Source organism: Ursus arctos, unplaced genomic scaffold, assembly GCF_023065955.2.
Source record: "Ursus arctos isolate Adak ecotype North America unplaced genomic scaffold, UrsArc2.0 scaffold_50, whole genome shotgun sequence".
NCBI classification, from domain to species: Eukaryota; Metazoa; Chordata; class Mammalia; order Carnivora; family Ursidae; genus Ursus; species Ursus arctos.
The window spans coordinates 561,585-584,183 of NW_026623068.1; the positions used below are offsets into that span (position 1 = coordinate 561,585).

The 22,599-nt window shown below is 46.3% G+C and overlaps 1 long non-coding RNA gene across 1 annotated transcript; it reads right to left on the reverse strand.

Moving 5' to 3' along the window:
- Nucleotides 1-255: 255 nt before the first annotated feature.
- On the reverse strand, nt 256-20,059 carry LOC130542821 (uncharacterized). The gene is made up of 2 exons (XR_008957672.1): nt 18,245-20,059; nt 256-1,402 (listed from the first exon to the last, which is right to left on the reverse strand). It is a non-coding gene; the product is annotated as an uncharacterized LOC130542821 (long non-coding RNA).
- Between the last annotated feature and the right edge of the window lie 2,540 nt (nt 20,060-22,599).

The window sequence follows — 22,599 nt, forward strand, 5'->3', positions numbered from 1 at the left end:
GCTCAGTGAAAGACCAGAGAGACATAGGTACTCTCATGGTTGTGGCAGCATTGTTCACAACAGCCAAGATATGGAAACAAACTAAGTGTCCATCATGGACGAGTGAACAAAGATGTAGTGGGCAGTTACAATGGACTACTTTCCAGCCATGAGAAACAAGGAAGTTCTGCCATTTACAACAACAAGGACAGAACTTGAGGACATTATGCTAAGTAAGATAAGTCAGACAGAGAAACACAAATACTGTATGGTACCTTTTTTTTTTTTTTAAGATTTTATTTATTTGGAGAGAGAGAGAGAGAACATGTGCAAGTCGGGGAAAGGGCAGAGGGAGTGGGAGAGAAAGAATCTCAAGCAGACTCTACACTGAGCTTGAAGCCCAATGCAGGGCTCAGTCTCACGACCCTGAGATCATGACCTGACCCGAAATCAAGAGTTAGACGCTTTACTGACAGAGCCAGCCAGGGGCCCTCAAATGGTACCCCTATATGTGGCACCTAAAAAACAAACTTGCAAACACAGAGTAAAATGGTGGTTACCAAGGGCTGGGGGTGGGAAATGGGAGAAGCACTGAAGGCACATATTTGTAACTGAAGGATAAACAAGTCCCGGAGACCTAATACACAGTTCAGTGATTATAAGCAACAACTATATCAGAAACATTGCACTTGCCAGAGACTAGATCTTAATCGTTCCCAATACTAGAAGAAATAAGACTTATGTAACATGTAAAGGTGTGAGCGAACAGTACGACAACTGTATTGCAATACAAAACCATCCAGTCACCTTAAACTTACACAGTGTTATAGGTCAAATATAACTCCGTAAAAATAAATAACCTATAGCTGTTATTATACGATTGTGCATCCACAGGGCTGAGCGTATAGCCTGGTTCATGACCCGAGTTCTATAAATACTTGTTCAATATACTTTGATGTCATCACCATCCCCACCACAACCACCACCATCATCATCACTAAGCCCTTACCATTCCAGTTCCTTGTGAAGAATTTTACAGACCCTTGAGTTTCTTGGCTTGTGGTGAAGGAAAAACTCTAACAACATATGTCCAGCACCACTTTTTCTCAGAGACTCAGCACTTTTAGAAGCAGATTTTGGTCTGGCAGTTGGATATGGACAGTGGGTATAGCAAAGGAGAAAGGAAGAATGAACTGGGACAAAAGGTTTTCCTGAGCACAAGAGCTGAGACTTTTAATGTGTCAGGAATTGTCTATGTCCATATGACACCTTTGTCTTTTTACGCTGGAGCTAGGCTTTTGTTAGTCAGTAAGTCAAGTACTTTTACCTCAGGGATGACGGTCCTTCCTTTCTCCCTTCTTCTTTCCTTCCTTTCTTCCTTCTTCTCTCTTTTTTTTTCTTCCTTCCTTTTCTTCTTTCCTTCCTTCCAAAGGAGAAAGACCAAGAGTTGATGAGCTATGAGATATGGAATCAGGCCAATACACAGACAAACCAGTACACCAAACACTTAGTTTAACAACAACCAATTCCCTGAAAGCCAGTTTGCTAAATTTCCCATTGAGCGATCAACTTTCCCTGAATTCACCCAAACCCCTGAGATACAGCTGAAGATGGAAAAATACAGATAAACAAAGGTAACAGGGCCCTTGCAGAATGTGAGGCATCAAGCATTGCTTAGAAAGTTGTTCAAACACGGTATCTATGGCTGAGGGAGAAGTGGGGGAGGGCGGCCGGGTTTCCTCGACAGACGCAAAGAGAAATGGGCACTGGAGGCTTTAATTAGGAAGGACTACAGGGACGCTCAGTGGCTCAGTCTGTTAAGCGTCCACCTTTGACTCAGGTCATGACCCCAGGATCCTGGGATAGGGCCCCGCGTCTGGCTCCCTGCTCAATGGAGAGCCTGCTTCTCCCTCCCCCTGCTTCTGCTCGCTCGCTCTCTCTCTCTTTCTCGCACAAATAAATAAAATCTTTAAGAAAAATAGGAAAGACTATAAAGGGAAGAAGAAAACCTCAAGCAAGACCTGGAGACTGGATGCTCCCTCAGAACACACCCAATTGTGGCAGGAAGACCAGCATGAATAACCTAGACAAGCTCCACGCTATGGAAAAACAGGCAGGCAACAACATATAGACGGATCTTTCCCCAGAATGAGGGGGGCAGAGGGGCACAACCTCTTCATGGGAGATTTTCTCCAACTGAGTTGAAATTCATGTTTCTTAAATTCTACACAGGTGGTACAAAGTGACCTAGTATCCTAACAAAGCATAAACTATGGGCATTGTCTTATTTTTCCTATTTTCTGTGTTTCCTCCTTTCCCAGATAACACTAAGTCTGTTAATTGATCCCCACCAACAGAGACATGAGGTCTAGTGATTAAAAGTGTGGCCTCAAAACAGAAGGAAAGCTACCAAACTCATTCTATGAGGCCAATATTACCTTGATCCCCAAACCAGGCAAAGACCCCCTCAAAAAGGAGAATTACAGACCGATTTCCCTAATGAATATGGACGCCAAAATCCTCAACAAGATACTTGCTAATAGAATCCAACAGTACATTAAAAGGATTATCCATCATGATCAAGTGGGATTCATACCTGGGATGCAAGCGTGCTTCAATATTCGCAAATCAATCAGCGTGATATATCATATCAACAAGAAAAGACTCAGGAACCATATGATCCTCTCAATTGATGCCAAAAAAGCATTTGACAAAATACAGCATCCTTTCCTGATTAAAACCCTTTAGAGTGTAGGAATAGAGGGTACATTTCTCAATCTCATAAAAGCCATCTATGAAAAGCCTACTGCAAATATTATTCTCAATGTGGAAAAGCTGGAAACCTTTCCCTTAAGATCAGGAACACGACAAGGATGCCCACTCTTCGCCACTATTATTCAACATATTACTAGAAGTCCTTGCAACAGCCATCAGACGACAAAAAGGGATCAAAGGTATCCAACTCGGCAAAGAAGTCAAAATGTCTCTCTTTGCAGATGACATGATACTCTATATGGAAAACCCAAAAGAAGCCACTCCCAAACTATAAGAAGTTATAGAGCAATTCAGTAACGTGGCGGGATACAATATCAATGCTCAGAAATCAGTTGCATTTCTATACACGAATAACGAGACCGAAGAAAGAGAAATTAGGGAATCCATCCCATTTACAATAGCACCAAAAACCATACGTTACCTTGGAATTAACTTAACCACAGACGTAAAGGACCTATATTCCAGAAACTATAAATCACTCTTGAAAGACATTGAGGAAGACATAAAAAGATGGAAAAATATTCCATGCTCATGGATCGGAAGAATTAACATAGTTAAAATGTCCATGCTACCCAGAGCAATCTACGCTTTCAATGCTATCCCGATCAAAATACCGAGGACATTTTTCAAAGAACTGGAACAAATAGTCCTTAAATTTGTATGGAAACAGAAAAGGCCCCGAATCTCCAAGGAACTGATGAAAAGGAAAAACAAAGCTGGGGGCATCACAATGCCGGATTTCGAGCTGTACTACAAAGCTGTGATCACCAAGACAGCATGGTACTGGCACAAAAACAGACACATAGACCAATGGAACAGAACAGAATAGAGAACCCAGAAATGGACCCATTTCCAGAAATGGACCCATTTCCAGAAATGGAAAAGTTACATGGTTTCCATTTGGGACAGAGTACATCACAAGAAACCTACGTTGGACAATATCACTGGGTACAATTTGAGGTGGGTCTTGGAACAGAGAGGGAATTTTCAGCCTCTTCACGTGGAGAGCCTTCGCTGAATGAAGGAATGAGTGGTCAAGCTCCATTTCAGAGAATCCTGGTGGGCAAGAGCTGAACCACCCATTCAAATGATTCCAGCAAAACACACGAGGATGTGTTAGGAGGGAATTCTCCTGAAAGTAGCAGCAGAATTGCCTAGTTCTGCCTCTGAGCCTCCCCCGAGGAGCAGAACTATACTCCAAGCGACTGCTGGGTTAGCCTGTTAATGCAATCACAGAGAGGAACAAATCTAGACAATGTTTCCAGTGAGAGTTTCTTCCCCACTCTGCTCACATATCTGGACTCTTCTTCAAGGGAGAAGAGAATTCCTGCCCTTCTGTACCCATCATCTGTGGGTCACCCAATCCCGGAAGTGGAGAAATGGCTCATCTAATCTTCACTGGGCCAAGTGCAGCTGCAGGTCACTACACTGAAAGGCAAACGGGCTTTCTTCTGCATTATGCGATAGACCCAGCAGACGGCTCCTAACAGTGCTTTCTCTCCACTTTCTCCTCCTCGTCTGCAAGATGGAGACGGGGTCTTACTTGTCAGAGTAGGCTGGATGATACTCTAGCCTCAGTGGAGAGAGGCACAGACATTCCCTCTTCCTGTTCTTTTCTCCCTGGGCCTCCATGTGGCCAGCTCCCAGGCAGAAGTGAAAGCCAGCCTCCAAGCCGACCAGCTCTGCCTGCACCCAGTGTGGAAGACAGTCCACCGTTCCCATCCGGGCCATACTCTGTGACCCATGCCTCCTCCCCTGCCCACCTCTCGCCCTCCCAACTGTCCTCTGGCTCTTGTTCATGGTATGTAGAAACACATTGTTCAGAACCCTTGCAGGAAAGTAGAGATGAGTGAGAGCGTCTGCTTACTCAGAAAACTTGACATCGGAGGGCTGATGGGAGGATAGGATGATATTAACGACGAAAGGCGTGGAGATACTCAATAAGTGGTACCCATTTCCTCCCCACAGGACTTAGGACCACTGTCATATTAGGAAACACTGATCCCATTATGTGCTTCATGTCTGTCTCCCCTGCCAGATTGTGGCCTATATGACAGCAGGAACCATCTCTGCCTATCTGTCACTGTCCCTAGTCCCCGCCAGCGTGGGTGCTCAAGAAATGGTGGCGCTTGAACACGTGACTAGAATGAGGACATGAGCTCCTACTTCTAGCAACTCTGGCAGCAGTACAGGAGATCACACGTGGGAGATGGCATTGTAAGCCACTCAATGCCACGGAAACAAGAAAAATTCTTATCACCATTGTCTGTGACGTGCAGGGGGGATCACAGACTCCTGGATGGGACAGGGGTGAGAAAGAAGAGAATCAGAACTGGGGCAAAGAGCTGAGGGGATGCCAGGAGCCATCACGAGGTGGCCTGAGGGAATGGAAGGAGGAATGACAGAGAGAGTGCTGTCACGGCTTTTGTATAAAATATCCACGCCCTAAGCAGGGGCTGAGCATCAATCCATCTGTGCCAACTATGAAGCTGACACGTTTGTGCATCTTTCCCTGCTGAACACTGACCTTCCTCAGAAGGATTTTTTCATTCATGCACTCATTCATTCATTCAATAAATACATACTGGTTTCCCACAGAGTGCACTTTACTGAGCATTTATGAATTTCACTTCAAAGTGCAGTGAATATAGCAATGAATAAAACAGACCAAGTTCCTTTCTATGGAACTTACATGCCAGTGGAGATGGACAAATAGTAAGTAAATAAGCCCCTACAGATATCATGTCCAGGATAAGTGCCATGAAAGAAAAGAGAACAGAAAGGAATAGGGAATGATGGGAACTGGGGCTATGTTATTGAGAGAGGTCAGAAAAAGACCTCTCTCTCGAGAGACAAGCTCTGAGGAAATGTGATGGAACAGCATTCCGAGCAGATGGAAGAGCAGGTGTAAAGGCTCTTGAGTGGGAACATGGCTGATGGATTTGGCAGGGATGGAGTGAGCAAGGCAGACGCAGGAGGTGAGATCAGAGAGGTGGTGGGGCACCTGATCCTGTGGGGCCTCATTCTCCATGACAAGGAGCAGTAAGATGAGTGCGATTATCTGACAGTCATTAACAGATCACACCAGCTGCCTTGTGGGGAAAGACGGAGGGCAAGAGTGGCCGGAGGAGACCACTGAAGCGAGGGAATTGCTGTTGTCCAGGTGACGGATGATGGTGCCTGGGACCAGGGTGTGAGGGAAGAGGTGGGCAGTCCCTGAAACGGGGCTTTTTTCTACCTGCAAGGGCACTGGATGTGTATCAGAAAGCAGAGGTGGAACTAAAGGGGACCCTGAACCTCAGCTGGTCTGAGCACCGTCATCTGAAGTCACACGGGCACACGCTAGGCAGAACCTGGCATGAACCCCCTGTTCAACGCCCTTCTACCTCATGGCTCCTGTATGGTCACTGTCACTATCCCTCTATTTCTGTGGCTTTGGAGAAACAGATCCACCAAAAGCTACTGCACTTTAGAGGCTGAGAGTAAAATTAAGAACAACTTGCTTTTCATTTATCATTTCTGCATTGTACACCACCTACTTCCCAAAAGGATTTGACACAGCTCACAATAACAATCATCTTTAAACCGTCTGCACAGCCACTGAAAAACATGTTTTCAGAGAATCCTTAAGGGCACAAGGACATGTGCAAAACACAATGTTAAGTGAAAAAGCTAGGACATGACACTTTATTTGCCATCATATTGTTACATAATGTAAAGACAGATAGAGGAGAGAAAGAAAAAAGAGAGGGAGAGAGTGGGGAAGAGGAAGGCAGAGGAAAAGAAGAGGATAGAAAGGGAGGGGAGGGAAAAATAAATTGGAAAGAAACATTAACAGTGGATATTTCCCTTCTTAAAATTGTCTGGAGAGACCTCACTGTTAATAACATGGTTCCCTGAGATGTTGTAACTAAGGGGATTTGGAAGGGTAGGAACATCTTTTTAATGTTAATAGTTATACATTTATAGATCAAATGTGTATTTTCAAAACACAGCTAACACCTCAAAACCACGTGCCAGCGCAATTTCATTTGTCCCTTCAGATCCATTCTCCACTCCCCTCTGCCCTGCTCTGTAAAAGAACAGGTTTCTTCGTCCTCTAGCCTTTGGCTGGTTGGAGCCAACAGGGACTCCAGTGAAAAGCCAGAGGGCAGAAGAGAGAGGGGTGAGGGTATTCCCTCCCCGCGCCCCCCGGCCTTCCTGCCTTAGCCCAGCTCTGGACCCACCGTGTCCCTCAGCTGCCTCCCAGGGCTCCAGCTGTCCTTGGGTCCCACTAATACTGTCTGCTTTCCTCTCTGCTAGTTCCTAGTGTTTCGCTGTCCTTTGCTGTTTCTCTCCACCAAGCCCTCAACTCAACCGCAGTCCCTTTATTAAACTCTCTTCAGTACTTCTTAGAGTTTAATGTGCAGAAGAATCACCTGGAAGGCTTGTGAAAATACAGATTCCTGCTCTCCCCCCCATCACCACCCCCAACCTGAAACTCTGATTCTGTAGGTCTGGGCAGGGCCTGAGAGTCTTATTTCACAGCAGACGCCACACTTGGAGGAACAGCCCGTTGCTTTAGCTCTTTGGATGTGTTGTCTACTTCCTGCCTACTCCTACTTGAGCAGAGCAATCAAAGAGAAGTTTCTGTGATGGTGGAAACACTCTTCCATACCCTGCACTCTCCAACGGGGTAGCCATATGGGGCTTGTAAGTACGCACTGTGTGTTATACGCAAACAATGACTCATGGAACACACATCAAAAGCTAATGATGTACTGTATGCTGAGTAACATAGTAAAAAAAATGAAAGTGGGAATGGGAATGATAGTACCTATAACATAGGGTGGTTATGGATACTTGGGAAAACCTGGAATTAACTTATGGTGAATATGTGAGAAGATAGGGGATATAAACTTGGTTCCCTTTTACCCTTTCCTCCCTCTCAACCCCGTCAAACATATCCCAGCAGGTCAGCATTTGCTACAATGCGGCAGGCAGACAGGGTGGAAGGAAGCAAGGGCTGAGGTTCTGAGCTACGTGAAGTTGGAAGCTGATCCATGCTCTACATCTCACAATGACCCACTCCATGGAAAAGGAGAAGTTTGCTTCTCCCTCTCCCCCTAGTCTGCTGAAACCAAGGACAGTAAGCAAGAGCCGTATTTGTCCCGGATGCCTGGCAAAGAGCCTCAGCTCCATTGTTTGTGGGTCAGTGGCTGGTGTGATTAATGAGCCCTGCTGGGAAACTCAGCTGTGGCAGTACCACAGTGACAAGTGTCATGCGGCACTGAGTCCCAGCGTGCTCCTGAGCTAGTGCCAGGTGGACTATGCCCCCTTGGGGACCTTTGAACCTTTCCTGGGAATTGGAGGCTCCAGACCACTGAGGACACCTCAAGTCTGTTTGGTCATGTTTTTGGGTTCTCTCGTGTTCACTGAAATCTATATAGAAACAAAACAGCTCTCAAGGCTTGGGGATGATGTCAGGATGTGAACCCAAACTATCCTACTGGGAATAAGGCCACGAATGACAAGGCAAGAAACACGCTTAATATTCATTCTACACTTCATGCTATGTTCTGAGAGAACGTATACACATTATCTCATCTTTACAACACCCTAGGAAGAATACAGCCTAATGATCCCCATTTTATATGTAAGGAAACCAAGGACACAGAAATGAGGTGATCTATTTAAGGTCATTGAGTCATGTGGCAGGGCGTGGACTTGAAATCAGATCTGCCTGATGACAAAAACTGCAGAATTGTTTTCTGAGTGCTGGAGGCAGGTAGCATCTCCCAGATAAAAATAAGGCTTCTCTCCTGGTTCAGTGACTACGATGTTGGTCCCTTATCCTAACACACACATATGCCCCGTGGGAAGAGAGAGCAGTAATAATAAAGCAAGACTTTAGGAAGCTAACTCACGTAGTTCAATTGACCAAGGCAGAACTGGAACAATCTATTGATCCTATCCGATCTGATCTGAATACACTGCTCCCTGCATATGTGACTTGGCACCTATACCTGGGTGAGCAGGTGTTCCAGGCTGGACGCTCTATGCGTCTGAGCCTGGGCACCGTACTGCGTCATTTTCCCTCCCATGCAGGCCTCTTCTTCCCCAGGGGGCTGTGTCTTCCTTGAGCACCCAGACCTTATCACGTTTGGCTTCAAACCCGCTGCACTGCCTGCCATGATCCCTAAGACAAGATCTTCCTTCTCTGGGGTCACTCTGTCTCTACTCGGGTCCTCCTGCAGCCGATCCTCTGGAATGCTCTGAAAAAGCAAATTAAATGGGGTCACTCCCCACTTCAAAATCCCTCAGGGACTCCCACTGTCTTTCGGGTCAGAGCATCCAAAGTCCTTCCTAAACTCATCCCCTGCCCTTCCCTTCCCCACATCTGGCGCTCCAGCCATGCCCAGTTCCCTGCAGCAGCACAGCGGGTTCTCACTTCCCCGCTTTTACTCATGAGGTTTCCTACACTTGGAATGTCTTTTCCTCAACTTACTCACCTAACAGTATGGCCTTCAGCAAGTCACCTTATCTCCCTGAGATTCAGCTGACCCAGCATTCCAATGAGGCTAATAACTATGCCTCCCTCACAAGTGGTTGGACAACTAAGGAGGACAAGATATGCAACACGGCCAGAACAGTCTGGCAGCCATTAGTGACTCCACCTGACTATGGTGGGGAGGAGGTTTAATCCTGGCCCAGAATCCTCCCTGCCAATAGCACCTCAGTCACTTTTACGTTTTCCAAGGAAGCTTCTCTCACTATCTTGTCCTCTACCCAAGGCTTTTCCCTTCCAGAAAACCTAACTCTCAATGATATACAGGGAATACACAAAAGTGGTGCTGTCTTCTCTCCTATGGCCAAGGGAGGAAAGAGAGGGACAGATAGGTAGCCCAAGGAAGAGACAATGTCGGAATGGTCACGGGACTTGGAGAGATTCAGACCCAAGCCTGGGGATGGGGGACAAGGGGATTGATCACTTCCCTTTCTCTTAGAGAGTAACCTGAAGTGGAAGGACAGTCTCCTTCAGGTCCATACACAGCACTTTTTACCCTAAAAACCCCACAACCTTTTGGATGAATTGCCTGCCACGGCTAGAGCCACAGGGACGTTTCAAGCAGTTACCTGCCCAAGATCCATATAAATTGTCGGCTTCGACAGTGAGGCTAAACTGAACTTGAGGGACAAGAGAAAGAGGCATAAACATTAAATACATAATCTTTCAAGTGTGTCCCTTCATTTCCTGTTTCATCTCCAAAGGGAATCATTTTCTCTTGTCTTTCTCCCTTTTGTTCCTCACTTCACATTGCACGGAGGAGTGACATGCATCAGAGATTTCTGATTCACCACACTGACAACGGAGCTCTACAAAATAGAGAGCAGTTCAGCGGAAAGCAGACTGTGGGAGGCAGCCGTCTTGGTTGCTTCTCCCGCTCTCCCACATTCCCATGACATGTCTTCTGGTGAGGGGCTGAACCTCTCCAAGCCCCACTTCCCTCATCTGCAAAATGGGTAAAACCATGCCAACCACTTGGGGTTGTTGGGAAATGTAAGTGCAGGCAGACATATACAAGGCTGTACGTGGTACGCACTCACACGACAGTGACTGTTGTTCTGACTGCGGTTCTTTAACTCAAATACGCTTCAGATACTCCCGAAGCCACCTAGAACCCTCCTCTGTGCCTCAAGACTGATTTCCCTCCCCTGCTTCATTTCCCTGCATAGCCCTTACTGGCACCTGATAGACAACATGTACCTCCTTGTCTGTAATTTTCTCTTTTCCTCAAGAACGTAAGCTCCTTAAGGGTCAAGATCTTCATCTACTTTGTTTTATTACAAAAGTTACAACACCTATCAAATGCTTAGCACAGACTAGATGCTCAATAATTTGTTGGATGAATGACTCACGGTGCTATAATCATCCGAAGGCTCAATGAGGGCCAGGGATGGTTCCAGCATGGAGTACACACAGGGTTGGCAGTCGATGCTGGCTGTCAGCTGGTAGCTCAGTGGGGACCGTCCCCAGGCATACCTCCCATGGCCCCTCCAACACAGCAGTCTTAGGGTAGTTCCATATCTTACATCACAGCTGGCTTCCCCCAGAGCAAGTGCCTCAAGGTGACAAGGTAGAAGCTTTGCCTTTTATCAACCACGAGGCTCAAAATCACAGAGTGTCACTTCTGCCATAGTCTATTAGTCAAAGCAGTCACAAGCCCACCCAGGGACAAGAGGAGGGGACACAGCTCGACTTCCTGATGGGAGGACTGTTAAAGGATTTGAAGTCGTGTTTTCAAACCTCCACGGACAGGATCTCAAATGCCTACAGGGACTAGCCAGGTATAAGAAGGGAAGTGGATGTTGATGAGGGATTAATAAAGAGCGGTGGGAACTGTGGGGGAACAAAGCCATTTGCCGTGTCTGAAAGGACCATCCAGAACTCAGTTCAAGTGAAGGGTGGAATTTCCCCATTTTAAAAACACTACGTGAGCCAAAGAGAGTAAGTCTCAAGACCCATGGGTTTTCACTTGTTGACTCCAAAGACAAATGATCCGAAGTAGTGCTTTGTGTGAGCAAGGGGTCTGCCACTTATTCCTTCATATTGGGCGAACTTGAAGGAACTTTGCAGTACCCCTCTCCAAAACACAAAACAATGGGAATCAGATAAAAGACCTCTTGGGTAGAAATGGGTTGTCCTGGAAGCTAGGAAAAAGAATACGTAAGTGGAATGATGTGAAACATGCCTTGACACACCTCCCATCATGTGCCAGGCATTTTACATGTATCATTCCATCTACTTGGCACCAACAAGCTCATGGGATAGCCTGAATTATTTTCCTGTCACAGGGTGATTAGGTCCCAAGTGTCACAGGTAGAAGGTGGTGGAGTCCAGGTAGCCAGGACCCAAGAGCCCACACACACACCTTCCCCCACCAGACCAGGCCCCTGGGAGCTACCAGTGCTGCAAAGTTCATGTGGTGGCCCAGATGGGGTCACCCAAGCATGAGATCACTGAGCTGATGAGCCAGTGGCATCATGGGAACCGCAGGGCCCTGAAGGGGCCAAAAGGTTTACCATCTTCTGCACTGAGCATCTCCTGCTTCGTGGTCTTTACACAGAAAGAACTTCCCTAGGATAATACTAGCCACAATGTTTAGTAATAATAATAATAAAAAAAAATTTCTAGAGTGCTCCCCGTGTGCCACCTTCTCTTTGTCTGTATGTGTGTATACATATTGTTTTCCATTTAATCCTTAAAACAGTCCATTTTACAGGCTAGGAAACCAAGGCATAGAGAAGTTAACTAACTTGCCTGAGGAAACACAGGAGCATGGGGTAGAGTTAGGGTTATCATCTAAGGCTATCTGACACAAAGCCTGTTCTCTGAAAGCTTAGGCTACCCTCCCTGTACATTCTTCTACCTCATATACCAGCTCAATCAATGAAGTTGGAACGGGTTGTGTCCATCGGAACAGGACCCACCAGGAGAGGCCGGCAAGCTGTCTCTCAAGGGGCCCCGCCGGATTCATTCATTCCTTGTGCCTCGCACACCCATGGACTGAGGACCCTACAGTCAGGGATGTTCCGAGAGACTGAGGCGTGCTGGCAAAACTCACGAGAGACGGGCATATACATCAGAATGAACTCTCAGTAAGTGTGTCCCCTTACAATGATTATTTGAAATGCCAAGAATACCAGAATGCCTCTGCTGCCATGGACAGCACATTCATTCCTCGTCTGGAGACAAACGACAACCATGTCTCCATTAAACAGATATTTGTGGAACATCTGCACAGGCGTGAGCAAAGGCAGGTAGAGCAAAAAGGTGGTTAGGTGAGCACGTCATCATCTAATCTCCGCTGAGCTTCTTAGGGTGGTAGGTGACAGAAGACCACTTGTATTTGTTTAAGCAAAAAGGAGAGTTTATTATATAAAGAAATACGGGGGTATCTCATAGTAACCCTGGACAAGAATTAAACCTTGGTCTAGAGAGGGAGAGAAGATAAGAACAAGAAAAACAGAAACCATGGGATCCTCTTTTTCTCAAATATATATATATATATATATATATATATACTGTGTGTGTATACTAAAACTTTTGCTATATATATAAATTACATATACATTTTTATATACGTGTTTCTCTTAATTCCTCGCTCTCCTCCCATGCTCTCGCACATCACCTTTTCTCTATTCACCTGCTTTATTCTTCTCTTGTAGAAGTCACAATTCTTATCTTCACAGAAACTGATTCTTAATTAAACAGAAAAAGAATTTCTTGAAAGGATATTAGGAAGTCCAAAGAACAAGACAAGAAACAAAAACAAAAAAACAGGGATAAGGAGAGGCTAGGCAGCCAGACACGGCCAACATCGTACTACAGACCGAGCGTGGTAAGGATGCCCCTGCAGCCACTCCTGCAAACCCACCGACTCAGCTTGTCCACCCTCCCCACATGCTGGCACCAGGCGTCACGTGCTGCTGCCACGCTGCTCCCAGAACAGTCTCTACCTTTCCTGTAGCAAGCTTGCGAACTTTTGTTATGGAAATTAACAACTGCACAGGATATACACACATACGTACACACACATACACACACGTATATACTCTATACACATACAGAGACACGTACACCCAAGTAGAGAGAATAGTATAAGCAACTCCCATCATTAACTTAAATAATTCTCAACACATGGCCCATCCCCACATCTCCCATAAAATTTTGAGGCAAATATCTTCATCTTATCATTTATCCATAGCTACACTTCAACACATATCTCCAGAACAGGGTTTCACAACCTTGGCATTACTGACATCTTGGGCCACATCTTTCTTTGCCGAGGGGGCTGTCCTGAGCCTACTACAGTGCTTGGCAGCATCCTTGGTCTCCGTGCACTGGATGCGGGTAGTCATCCTCACTCCTACTTATGACCACCAGGTATGTCCTAGCCATTGCCAAATGTCTCCTAGGGCGCAAAACTGCCCTTGATGGACACACACATAAATATACACACACAAAACTATCATCACACTTTAAACATTAAAAAAATAATTTCCCAATATCATGACATGTCAAGTCCGAGTTCAAATTTACCTGTCTCATAAATATCTTGACTCTATGTATTTGTTAAATCCTGAATGAGAATAATACCCACACCTTGCAATTGGTTAACGGGTCTCCCAAGCCTCTTTTAATTACAGGCCTCACTTTCTCACTTCTCTTTCTTCACCCCTTGCAATTTATTTTCCTAAGACATCAGATCCTGTAGGGGTGCCTGGGTGGCTCAGTGTGGTTAAGCATCCGACTCTTGATTTCGGCTCAGGCTGTGATCTCAGAGTCCTGGGATCCAGCCTCTCCTTGGGCTCCCTGCTCAGCGGAGAGCCTGCTTCTCCCCCTCCCTCTTCTGTTCCCCCTGCTTGTGCTCCCTGGCTCTCTCTCTTTTAAATAAAGACATAAAATCTGTAAACAAAACAAAACACGATCCATAACTTTCTGACACGATTTAAGTGTTTAACACATTATAGTGAAGATGCAGATCACGAAATCACAGAACTTGAAGGACAGAGCCCTGCTAATGTCTTCAAACATTAATTTATGGACTCTCCCAATCTCCCTGTATGTTTTTTCCATAACAGAAAGCCCAGTGCAAAAAAAAAGCTTTGATGAAATGCATCCAGATTGCAAACATGCCTGCCTTACCTTGGGGCATATGCCAGAAGATTCTGACTCAGTGAGTCTAGAATAGGACATAAGCATCTGTGTTTTCTTGAAAAAGGCCCACAGTCTGGGCACATGGGTCGCCCAGTTAAGCACCTGCCTTCAGCTCAGGTCATGATCCTGGAGTCCCTGGAATGAGCCCTGCGTCAGGCTCCCCCCCTCAGCAGGGAGTTGGGTTCTCCCTCTGGTCCTCCTGCCAGCTCCTGTTCTCTCACTCTCTCCTTCAGATAAATATATCAACAAACAAACAAACAATTAAAAAAAAAAAAAAAAGCCCCTCAAGCTTTACTGATCTGCACTTTCGGGTGGCTCCTACAGCTAGTCTCCGCAATTCCAAACCCGAACTTCCCCTACAATGTTTAGATGTCTGCAAAAATGCGCTGGGGGGGGCGGCATTGGAAACTGAGGCAGAGAAGAACAGAGATTTTACAAAAACTATCCCATAGAGAGTTAAGAAAAGGCAACCTTTACTTATACTACTTCTCTGTCCTTATTCTGTGTCTGAATTACTCTACAGTCGATTTACTTTTTTTAAGGAAGCAAGATTGCACAAACTGTTACCAACAAATTTTAAATAAATCGGTATTACCAACAAATTTCAAATACACCTAATTGTGATAAGGTACCGAAAAGTATTTTATTTCCCGCTGATTATTTCGATGGTACTTTAGATTCTCTTGGCAAATAGCCGTCGATATGAGAAAAATTATTTCTAATTCAACAGTGCTACACCTGGTCAACAGCACCTGAACGTTGGAGAAGAAATGAAGTTGGGTGGAAGCCATTAACCTTCACAAATTTCACCACAGACCGCCTCCAAGTCTTCAATATCTTTGTATGCATTTATCTATTTCTTGAATCAACCACCACTAACATCTATTACATGTCAGACACGGTTCTAAGTGTTTTCTTAATGTTAAGTATCATTTAATCTTTAGGATCATCTATGAAGATTATCATCCCCGATTTCACAGATCAGGAAACTAAGACACACAATGGTTTAGTAACGCGACTCAAAAGAGGCAGAGCTAGGATCAGCTTGGCTCAGGACTCCATCTTTTCAATCACTATGCTTAGTCTTCAAGAACCTACAAAAAGTGCAAGTCTTAGCCCAAAACCTTGGCTTTCCCCACCCTATAGTTCCTACATGGCCCCAACTTCAAGGACATTTTCGCAATTCCTTTAACAGTTCCTACTCTTTCCTTGTTCTAACTAAACACTCCCGCCCACATCCTTGTTTTGTTCTTAGCCTTCTGTTCTCACCTTAAACATTACTGCCTAAATTACAAACTCTAACGCAGCTGTATTTCTCAGCGCTCAATGCAAAACTGTCATTATGTAATTCATGGGTAATTACTTCCTTCTTGTCTTTTCCAACCAGGTGGTGACTAGGTCACACAGCATGTCAGTCCTATTTATCATGTGTTGCCAATCACTGAATACCCACCACCCACCCAAAAGAAAGGGTCAACACAAACTACACCCTCAACGATTTCTGTTGAATGAACCAATGAATGAAGTACACTCCAGCCTCATGTTTTCCCATATGTGACACCACCTGTGCTCACAACGATGCCCCACTACACCCCGATGAGTGTAGACTCCGGAGGCATACACACAAGAGCTCTGCAAAGTACCGGCTCTGCATACCAATATTACCTGGTCCTGGGCAGGACATCCCCTCCCCCCACACACCGAGATAGGCCCCACCTCAGGTGCACAATGGGGATTCTGACAACCCCCAATGGAAAGTAACCTATTCAAAAGGGAGAACCTGAACTCCTCCTCCCCCATCAACACGACACTTATTTGCTTCTCCTGGGTCTCGCAGCCAGACTTTAGCCCCAACAAGGCCAAGCCCCCGTCTACCTGGTTCAGCGCCGGAGTCCCACTCACGCCATCCCCAGGCCCTGCGCACAGCACAGGTGAGGTAATTATTAGCTCCTCGAATGAAGCCCCGTTCTTGGCACTTCACACGTGTGAAACCCGGGGCGCACGACTTGACGGCTACCTTCTAGCGCACAAGCGTGTTCCTGACAGACAGGCCCGCCTCCCCCCTCCAAACCCCAGTCCCCCGGGGACGCCGGCCCCTGACCCCGCGCCAGGCAGGCACCTCTGCACATAGAAGCATCTTCACAATGACGCGGACACCGTCGTCGTCTGTGTCTGTCGAGGAGGAAGAACAGGAAGTGAAAGCGGGCGTCCTCAGGCTACTGGCCACGGCCGTGGAAGTTCAGGGGTGCTGTGCCCACCAAGGCAAGGAAGCGGGGACGGCTGACGCCTAGGCAAAGAGCGAGCCTCAGAGGATCAGGAGACAGTAGCTGCTTCCACCAACCTCAGCTGAGGAAGCTGGGCGGATCAATGACCCCGCCCACGTCCCCTGCCCTAACAACCTACCTGCGCATTGGCGCCTCTACCCAGACTCTGATTGGACAACGTCCCCACCCCCTCGGCTGGAGGAAGGCTGATTGGATAACCCTTTTGGCCACGCCCACACAACCCTGGGCACAAACTATTCCTCTTTTCCCATCACCACTTGGTAGCACCTGAGGCAAAAACCACGTTCTTCCCTCTTTCCTGGTGCTGTTTTCTGAGCAAGAGGCCTGAGGGCTCCTCAGAGCCTTTAAATGCCACAGTCTGCTGAAAGGCCAGCTTTCATCCATTGACTTGCTTTTGCACCTTTTTCAAAAGTCAGTTGGGCATATCCGTGGGGACTGTTTGTGTCCTTTGTTCTGTTCTATGATCTGTATGTCTGTCCTGCAAATACCACAGTCTTCCTTATTATAACTATTTAATAAGTTTTGAAACCGGGTAGCCTGTTGTTCCACGTTATTATTATTTTCAAACTTGTTTTCAAAAGTACTCTAATTCCTTTGTCTTTCCACGTGCATTTTAGAATAATTTTGCCTATCTATACAAAAAAAAAAAACCAAAAAACAACAAAAAACCCTGACTGGATTTTTTAAAATCTTATTTATTTTAAAGATTTTTTATTTATTTATTTGACAGAGATAGAGACAGCGAGAGAGGGAACACAAGCAGGGGGAGTGGGAGAGGAAGAAGCAGGCTCATAGCAGAGGAGCCTGATGTGGGGCTGGATCCCAGAACGCCAGGATCACGCCCTGAGCCGAAGGCAGACGCTTAACAAGTCTGCCACCAGGCGCCCCCCCGACTGGATTTTGACAGGAATTGCATTAAATCTCTCTATCAATCCGGGGAGAATTAACATCTTTACTTTGCTTAGTCTTCTAAGTCATGAACATGGTATATCTCTCCATTTATTTATATCCTTGATTTCCTGTATCAGTGCTTAATAGGTTTCAGCATGCAAGTCCTGGACATGCTTTGTTAGATTTATCCCTAAGTATCGTTTTACTAGTAATTGTGAATGTATGTTGTGGTGCCCACGTGTTCATAGCTGGCAGATAGGAGTACAACTTACTTCTGCGTTTACTCTGAATACTATTTCACTGTGAAATTCCATTATTAGTTCTAAGAAGAACTACTTTTTTGTACCCTCTTGCGGCATAAGGCCTGAAATCAAGATTCCATATTAAGGGCTGTTGTGACACCTGGGAAAATCAAGGAGGGGCTCAAATGACTTAATGCAAGTTCTCCTCTGTCTCCTCCCACACAAATAAAGCCTCCTAACCAAAAACCCTTGTCATCACAGGGACCAGAATAGTGTCTGTTGATTTTTGGGAAGCAGCATTCAGTTCCCTAAAAGTCCACTGAATTCTTTAAGCAAGCCACTCATACCCTCCCAGCAGAACCAGGACTTACCTCCTCCTCTTGTTAGGACAAAGTTTTGCATTCCAAGCCCCTGCTTGTTCCCTCTGTTCCCAAGTGCTATCCCTGTGCAGCCCTGCATGGTGTGTGCTGTCAATCACATCTGTCGGGTGTCAGGTGATCCCCACAGGTCTGCAGCAGGAATCTCCCTCTCACCAGGGAACTGAGGACAAGGTGAATAAAACAAGTGGCATCACAAACAGAGTGGCCCCACCTTAACTGAGGACATAGGGTCAGATTCACCTGCTCCTTTGCTAACTAACTGACTTCAGGGGTGACAATCATTATTTGGGAGAGACCTGGCAATCACTGGCCAGCTTGTGTGTTAGCTCCTGTTCTATTTTCTCAAATGGACATGGCCATCTCTTCCCAAACTAATGTCCCTGACGTTGGCAACCACACAACATGCTGACTGGTGTGCTTGAGTTCCACTGACTGGGAGTTGGGCCAGTGCTTGGTGTAGACATACAGATCCTACTGCGGAAAGCACACCCCAAGCACAGTCCTGGGGATGACCCTCTATGTTGTCAGTGGAAAAGGAGCCACGACTCCAGGGAGATGGAAGAATGGCTCCATGGCTGCCTCCTGAGTCACTGTGCTTCAGGCAAAGGGAGTGGCCTTGCTGTCTCCCAAGCTACCACTCCTTTCCCTGTTACCCTGTGTCCTCCTGAGCCCTCAAGATTTTGAGGTGCACATCCACGGCAGCCCAGGGCCCAGGAGCTGATGAGAAACACATAAGGGAGGGGGGAGGGGAAGCATTTGGTGTTCCACTTCTCTCCCAGTGCAAAATCCCTCAGTCACACACTTGCATTTCTCTTACTGTTGTCACTTAAGAGCACATCAAAGGACTCTTCTTGTGATCGAGGGGCTTGAGGCTCCCATTCCAGCCATAGACAAAAATGGTCTTCCTGGCTGTGGACTCCAACACTGGGGAGATGGACTGGCATTCCCACAGGAAAAGGACAGTCAGCTGTGGAGCCACCCCCCAGCTCCCTTTCCCCATAAACACCCGGAACGTGTGCATCGTGTGTGATTGGCGACAGAACCCAAAACTCATGACTTTATGTGGCTAGAAATGAAAAATTATCCTGAGACAATCTGTAGAGCAGGAACAGTGGGGAGGGGAAGCAGTCCACGGGAGAGAAAGGCTGTAGCAGAAGATGGTTTTGCTTCATCAGCGTCTGGGCTGTGGGTCCTGTGCTCTTTCACTGACCACTCGCTGCCCAAACCTGTTTAGCACAAGATCCGGATCCTCAGGGTTATGGGGGAAAGATCCACGGCACCCCTGTGGCACAGTGAAGGTATCAATTCACACCCTGACTTAAGCCAGGAGACTTGAAACCATACAACTATTGCCATGACAGAGGCTCCAACCCTGATGATGCTGATTGGAGACTCTCCGGAAGAAAAAACAGAAAGATGAGCAGGGTAAAAAGACACTCCCCCGCCCCCTCGGAAATCCAGGAATAAATAAACTGAAAATAAGGAGGAATGGAACCCTCCTCTCCACCCCAAATTAATTCAATGCAGTGTCACAATTTGACCCAAATGGAAATCCAAAATTTACAGGGACATCTGGGTGGCTCAGACGGTTAGGTGCCCGCCTTCTCCTGGGGTTCTGATCCCTGGATTCTGGGATTGAGCCCCATGTCAGGCTCCCTGCTGGGCAGGAAGCCAGTCTGCTTCTCCCCCTGCCTCTCCCTGCCACGCCCCCTAGCTCCTGCTCTGTCACACTTCTTGCTATCTCTCAAATGAATAAATAAAATGGTAAGAAAAAAAAAGAAAAGGAAATCCAAATTTACTAAAATTATTTGTATGGCAAAAGATAAAAGGAGGCCAATTGGCTTTTGTCTTCTACAAAATAATTCTGAATTAGCTTTGTTTTTTAAAATAATAATATTTTTTATTGTATTATGTTAGTCACCATACAGTACATCCCCAGTTTTTGATGTAAAGTTCCATGATTCATTACTTGCGTATAACACCCAGTGCACCATGAAATCTGAATTAACTTAATGTCTGCTAAGACATGCGGGTTGGCTAACCTTCATGGACTTAATACGAGGGTTCAAACGATGGTTATACTAGTAAAATAACTGCATTCTCTAGCTTCTGTATTTAATGCTTTGACATCTCAGGCCTTGGTGACTTTGGAGGGACTGTCCCTGACAGGCATAGTTAATTTTTGGAGATGGTCCACAGCTTGCCTCTGAGCACACCTTTCACATGTAAACCAACCAATTCAGGGCCTTTGCCCCCAACCACTCCCTCTAAGAAGCTCTTACACTCTGGGCCCCCATCCCCTGCCCGATCACCCCAGGGCAGGGACAGACTACTCCAGACACCACTGTGGCCCAGGCCCACTGAAATTATTCAAACTAACCAGTCTTAAACCTGCTCACCCTGCCTCACCTGTCTCTTCCCGTGGAAACCACAGTGAAGGCTCTTGCCCACATTTTCCCTTCACTCCCTCTTTCTCCTGACTGACCCTGGTGCTTCCCTGGATGGCCCTTCATGGCTCTCATGACCTCCTTTCTTGGAATCTGTGTTTCTAAAGAGCTTCTTCCTTTGTGACAGTTATTTCTATATCTTCCTTTCTTACCATACCTGATTAGAATATACCCTGGTCCCATTAAACCTCTGAGACCGCCTAGGGGCAGCTGGGTGGCACAGTCAGTTAAACTTTTGGCACAGGTCATGATATCAGAGTCATAGGATTGAGCCTCTTGCTGGACTCCGTGCTCATGGTAGAATCAACCTGGGATTCTCTCTCCCCCTCCCCCTCACCTCCCCCGTTTTATTCTCTCTCTCTCTCAATCTCTAAAATAAATAAGATCTTTTAAAAATAAAACTCACAAGGGAGACCAACAAATTTAAAAGTGGTAAATATTTTGCTATTATATATTTGGCCAATATGTTCTGTTCAGTGCCTATTTCAACATCTTGAACTTGAAGGGGACATGTTTTACCTTGTTATGCACAGGGCACCCAAACCACATTGTTATCACACACAATCCTTGAGGGCAGGAACTTACTGCACCCATCTTTCTCCAGGAACATAGGTATGACATCACTTTTGTGACATCCTACTGTGAGGACATTTGTTTGACACACTTGTTAAGGACATACAAGTACAGGGGTGCTGGGGTGGCTCTCTGGGTTAAGTGTCTGTCTTGGTTCAGGTCGTGATCCCAGGATCCTGGGAACAAGCCCCACATAGGGCTCCCTGCTCACTGGGAAGCCAGCTTCTCCCTCTCCCTCTGCCTCACCCACCCCTTGTGCACTCACTCTTGTGCGCTTTCTCTCGGGTAACTAAGTAAAATCTTTAAAAAGAAAAAAGGACATACGGGTCCAACATCGCTCAGTATTTTTTGGGTTCTGGACACAACTTATTTCTTGTTTATAAATTTTACTGAAGCCCATTTACGCTGTTACTTGTAAATGAGCCCACGTTGGGTGGGGCTCCCCTCAACAAAAGGCTCTAGAATCAGTGGAAGTTAAAATCACCTGTTAGGGGCGACTGGGTGGCACAGTTGAAGTGTCTGCCTTTGGCTCAGGTCATGATCTCGGGGTCCTGAGATAGAACCCCACATTCGGCTCCCTACTAAGTGGGGAGCCTGTTTCTCCCTCTCCTTTGGACTCCTCTGCCAGCTAAAGTTCTCTCTCAAACACATAAATAAACTTTTTAAAAAATCCCGTTAGTGCCCTAGTGAAAAGGCTTTAGCAACCTCCTCTCCCACTTTCTGGAGTCCCTGGACCACCCATGGTATCTGTAAATTGTCCATGGGCTCCCAATGCAAGAAACGGCCCTCCTTGGCCCTGGGTTATAGACCATGAAAGCAACAATTGCTGGCCATGCACTGGGCTCTCCTGGAAATAGAGACTCTCACGGATTCTGAGCCTTCATATCCAGCTGTCTGTTATTCCTTGGGTCATGGTACCCCCCAGATCATTATAGTTAGCAAGGCCTTCTTGCTACAGGCTGAAGCCAAAGTCACCTTATCCTACCTGAGGCTGGGGGTGGCTGCCTCTGTCCACAGTCCATTGCCAGACTCCATGGTGCTGGAGGATGTCAGCCCTTCCTTCTACCCTTGGGCACCTAGAGATTCCCATGGAATCAACTGAGTGAACATCAATGGAATTGATACATTTGGTTTTGACGACCGCCTCTCACTCTTGCTCGGGTGCCAACTTCACTTCCTAGGGAAGCACCTGTCCTACACCTTAAAAGTCTCAGTGCGGGTTGAAATTGACATGGAGACAGCAGAATCCACTGTGACGGAAAACCTCAGATGAAGACTCAGTATTGGGGCACCTGGGTGGCTCAGTTGGTTGCGTGTTTGCCTTTG